The sequence below is a fragment of the Triticum dicoccoides genome, chromosome 4B, assembly GCF_002162155.2.
Source record: "Triticum dicoccoides isolate Atlit2015 ecotype Zavitan chromosome 4B, WEW_v2.0, whole genome shotgun sequence".
NCBI classification, from domain to species: Eukaryota; Viridiplantae; Streptophyta; class Magnoliopsida; order Poales; family Poaceae; genus Triticum; species Triticum dicoccoides.
The window spans coordinates 573,388,395-573,394,243 of record NC_041387.1 but is presented as its reverse complement, the minus strand read 5'-3'; positions in this window follow the sequence as shown (position 1 = coordinate 573,394,243).

The window sequence follows — 5,849 nt, the reverse complement described above, 5'->3', positions numbered from 1 at the left end:
AGGGAGCAAAGGAGGGGCGTGCCCCCCAAGCCTAATCCAAATTGTGAAGGGGGCCGCCCCCCCTTTCGTTCCTCCTTCCTCCTCCTTCCTTCTCTCCTAATCCAACTAGGGAAGGGGGGGGGGATCCTACTCCCGGTGGGAGTAGGACTCCCCTTGGGGCGCGCCTAGGAGGCCGGCCTCCTCCCCTCTTTCACTCCTTTATATACGGGGGAGGGGGCACCCCATAGACACACAAGTTGATCATTGATCTCTTAGCCGTGCGCGGTGCCCCCTCCACCTTAATCCACCTCGGTCATATCGTTGCAGTGCTTAGGCGAAGCCCTGCGTCGGTAGCTTCATCACCACCGTCATCACGCCATCGTGCTAACGAAACTCTCCCTCGACACTCTGATACATCTCTGTTGTATCTATAATTTTTGATTGTTCCATACCAATATTCTACAACTTTCATATACTTTTGGCAACTATTTATACTATTTTTGGGACTAACATATTGATCCAGTGCCCAATGCGAGTTCCTGTTTGTTGCATGTTTTATGTTTCGCAGAAAACCCATATCTAACGAAGTCCAAAAGGGATAAAAACTGACGGAGATTTTTTTTGGAATATTTATGATTTTCGGGAAGAAGAATCAATGCGAGACGATGCCCGAGGGGGCCACGAGATAGGGGGGCGCCCCAGGGGGTCAGGCGCACCCTGGGCCCTCGTGGCCACCCCGTAAGGCAGTTGGTTCCCTTCTTTTGCTGCAAGAAAGCTAATATCCGGATAGAAATTGTGTTAAAATTTCAGCCCAATCAGAGTTATGAATCTCCCGTAATATAAGAAACGGTGAAAGGCCAGAATCTGGAACACAGAAACAGAGAGAGACAGAGAGACAGATCCAATCTCGGAGGGGCTCTCGCCCCTCCCACGCCATGGAGACCATGGACCAGAGGGGAAACCCTTCTCCCATCTAGGGAGAAGGTCAAGGAAGAAGAAGAAGAAGGGGGGCTCTCCCCTTGTGGCGTCGGAACGCCGTCGGGGCCATCATCATCACCGCGATCTACACCAACACCTCTGTCATCTTCACCAACATCTCCATCACCTTCCCCCATCTATCTACAGCGGTCCACTCTCCCGCAACCCGCTGTACCCTCTACTTGAACATGGTGCTTTATGCTTCATATTATTATCCAATGATGTGTTGCCATCCTATGATGTCTGAGTAGATTTTTGTTGTCCTATCGGTAATTGGTGAATTGCTATGATTGGTTTAATTTGCTTGTGGTTATGTTGCTGTCCTTTGGTGCCCATCATATGATCGCGCGCGTGTATCACACCATAGGGTTAGTTGTATGTTGATAGGACTATGTATCTGAGGGCAAGAGTGACAGAAGCTTCAACCTAGCATATAAATTGATGCATACAGGATTGAAGGGGGACCAATATATATCTTAATGCTATGGTTTCGTTTTACCTTAATGAACGTTAGTAGTTGCGGATGTCTGCTAATAGTTCCAATCATAAGTGCATAGAATTCCAAGTCAGGGATGATATGCTAGCAGTGGCCTCTCCCACATAAAACTTGCTATCGGTCTAGTAAAGTAGTCAATTGCTTAGGGACAATTTCACAACTCCTACCACCACTTTTCCACACTTGCTATACTAAATTTATTGCTTCTTTATCTAAACAGCCCCTAGTTTATATTTATGTGCTCTTTATATTCTTGCAAACCTATCCAACAACACCTACAAAGTCCTTCTAGTTTCATACTTGTTTTAGGTAAAGCGAACGTTAAGCGTGCGTAGAGTTGTACCGGTGGTCGATAGAACTTGAGGGAATATTTGTTCTACCTTTAGCTCATCGTTAGGTTCAACACTCCTACTTATCGAAAGAGGCTACATTGATCCCCTATACTTGTGGGTTATCAAGACCTTTTTCTGGCGCCGTTGCCGGGGAGTCATAGCGTGGGGTGAATATTCTCGTGTGTGCTTGTTTGCTTTATCACTAAGTAGATTTTATTTGTTGTTCTAAGTTGTTCTCTATCTCTAGTTATGGATATGGAACATGAAATACCAAAAAAAATTAGGTGTACTTGCTACTCATGGAGATGGGGAACCTCCTAAAACCCTCAATGCTGGTTATGTGAAAAATATTATGTACTACTTTAATAATCCTGAGAAAACCCCATTCAATTATGAAATGGGAGACACGTTGGATCAACTTGAATACTTTAGGAATTATCGCTTGACTCAAAAAGGGAAATTATTATGGGATCAAATTCATATGTTGCATTGGTATGCTCGGGAACTATGCTTGAGATATGATTATACTTGTTACTCTAGGATGAAGGCTCCACACCTTCCCTTTTCATGCAAATTCAGTGATGATAAAACCTTGGCTTTTTATGCTAATGGTATATATGATTACTATGATGTGGAACAAATAGAAGAATTTGTTGCTTCTATGGGTGCTTATGAAATTGAATCTTTGTTTAAAGAGTGTGAAAATCTTGATGATGCTGTTTACAGACCCAGATTTTTTACTATACTTAAATATTGCTATGATAATTATGAATTCAATTCCGATATTTATGATTTTATTCAGAGAGTCTCCGCTGTCCAAGAAGAGACTAATATTTTGTAGGAGTCTATGGAAGAAGAAATTGATGAAACTGTGAGCTCATTGGATGAAAAAGATGAGGAGGAGAGCGAAGAACAAAAGGAGGAAGAGTGGATTGATCACCCGTGCCCACCTTCTAATGAGAGTAACTCTTTATCCCATACATTGTTTAATTTCCCTTCATGCTTATCAAAGGATGATTGCTATGATAATCGTTACGATCCCGTTGATTCTTTTGAAATATCCCTTTTTGATGATGCTTGCTATGCTTGTGGCCAAGATGCCAATATGAATTATGCTTATGGAGATGGACTTGCTATAGTTCCTTATGTTAAACATGAAATTGTTGCTATTGCACCCACACATGATAGTCCTAATATCTTTTTGAATTCTCCCGACTACACTATATCGGAGAAGTTTTCACTTATTAAGGATTATATCGATGTGTTGCCTTTTACTACTACACATGATGATTTTGATGAATATAATATGCACGTGCTTGCTGCTCCTACTTGCAATTATTATGAGAGAGGAACTACATCTCCGCCTCTCCATGTTTCCAATATGATAAAATTGCAAGAAACTGCTTATACTATGCATTGGCCTTTACTATGTGTGCATGAATTGTTCTTTTATGACATGCCGATGCATAGGAAGAGAGTTGGACTTCGTTGTTGCATGAATATGTTACTTTGTGCTCACTATTAAATCACAAATCATTGTTAATTAAAATTGGCTTTGATATACCTTGGGATCCGGGTGGATCCATTACTTGAGCACTATATGCCTAGCTTAATGGCTTTAAAGAAAGCGCTGCCAGGGAGACAACCCGGAAGTTTTAGAGAGTCATTTATTTCTGTTATGTGCTTTCATAAAGTTTAAAAACAAAAAAATAAAGAGGGGAACCCAAAACTTTTTCAAAAAGAAAAGCGAAAGTGAGAAAGACGAGCATTGTTAAAGTGGGAGCTAGCCTTGAACTTTGTTCATGCTCACGGAAACTTTGTGAATCTTGATTACAGAAAATTTTCAACAAAAATAATTATCCCCTTGTACAATTCCATTATATAATAAAAATAATGTGCCAATGTTTGCCTTTAGGATGTTTACAATGCTTGTTGGTTTGTGCGGTGCAGGACATAAACTTTGGCTGTAGTGCGCGATTTTACATCTTTTACTGGAATGTCAAACGGTTCTGAAACTTTTTGCACTGTCTTTCTATACAAATTGTTTATTTTTCCTAAGTTTGGAAGAATTTTTGGGGTACCATAAGTATGGTTAATGTTCAAATTACTACAGACTGTCCTGTTTAAGACATATTCTGTTTTTGATGCATAGTTTGCTTGTTTTGATGAAACTATCAATTTCTATCAGTGGATTAAGCCATGGGAAAGTTATATTACAGTAGCTATAATGCAAAAACAAAATATGAATTGGTTTGCAACTGTACTTAGAGTAGTGATTTGCTTTATTATACTAACGGATCTTACCGAGTTTTCTGTTGAAGTTTTGTGTGGATGAAGTGTTCAAAGATCGAGGAGGTCTCGATATGAGGAAAAGGAGGAGAGGCAAGAGCTCAAGCTTGGGGATTCCCAAGGCACCCCAAGTAAATATTCAAGGAGACTCAAGTGTCTAAGCTTGGGGGTGCCCCGGAAGGCATCCCCTCTTTCTTCAACAAGTATCGGTATGTTTTCGGATTCGTTTCGTTCATGCCATATGTGCAAATCTTGGAGCGTCTTTTGCATTTAGTTTTCACTTTTCTTTTATGCACCATGCTGGTATGAGATAGTCCTTGGTTGATTTATAGAATGCTCATTGCACTTCACTTATATCTTTTGAGTATGGCTTTATAGAATGCTTCATGTGCTTCACTTATATCATTTGAAGTTTGGATTGCCTGTTTCTCTTCACATAGAAAACCGCCATTTATAGAATGCTCTTTTGCTTCACTTAAATTTGTTAGAGCATGGGCATATATTTTGTGGAAAGAATTAAACTCTCTTGCTTCACTTATATCTATTTAGAGAGATGACAGGAATTGGTCATTCACATGGTTAGTCATAAAATCCTACATAAAACTTGTAGATCACTGAATATGATATGTTTGATTCCTTGCAATAGTTTTGCGATATAAAGGTGGTGATATTAGAGTCGTGTTAGTGGAGTAATTGTGAAATTGAGAAATACTTGTGTTGAGGTTTGCAAGTCCCGTAGCATGCACATATGGTAACCGTTGTGTGACAAATTTGAAGCATGGGGTGTTCTTTGATTGCCCTCCTTATGAGTGGAGGTCGGGATCACGTGATGGTTAACTCCTACCAACCCTTACCCTAGGATCAAGCATAGTAGTACTTTGCTTCGAGGGCTAATAAACTTTTGCAATGAGTATATGAGTTCTTTATGACTAATGTGAGTCCATGGATTATACGCACTCTTACCTTTTCGGAATTTGCTAGCCTCTTTGGTACCGTGCATTGCCCTTTCTCACCTCGAGAGTTGGTGAAAACTTCGGCGGTGCATCCAAACCCCGTGATACGATACGCTCTATTACACATAAGCCTCCTTATATCTTCCTCAAAACAGCCACCATACCTACCTATTATGGCATTTCCATAGCCATTCCGAGATATATTGACATGCAACTTCCATCATCATCATATACATGACTTGAGCATTTATTGCCATGTTGCTTTGCATGATCGTAAGATAGCTAGCATGATGTTTTCATGGCTTGTCCGTTTTTTGATGTCATTGCTACGCTAGATCATTGCACATCCCGGTACACCGCCGGAGGCATTCATATAGAGTATATCTTTGTTCTAGATATCGAGTTGTAATATTGAGTTGTAAGTAAATAAAAGTGTGATGATCATCATTATTAGAGCATTGCCCCAGTGAGGAAAGGATGATGGAGACTATGATTCCCCCACAAGTCGGGATGAGACTCCAGACTTTATGAAAAATAGAAGAGGCGAAAGAAGCCCAAATAAAAAAAGAGGCCAAAGAAGCCCACCAAAAAAATAAAAAAATAGAAAAATAATGAGAGAAAAGAGAGAAGGGGCAATGTTACTATCCTTTTACCACATTTGTGCTTCAAAATAGTACCATGTTCTTCATATAGAGAGTCTCTTGAGTTATCACTTTCATATACTAGTGGGAATTTTCATTATAGAACTTGGCTTGTATATTCCGATGATGGGCTTCCTCAAATGCCCGAGGTCTTCATGAGCAAGCAAGTTGGATGCACACC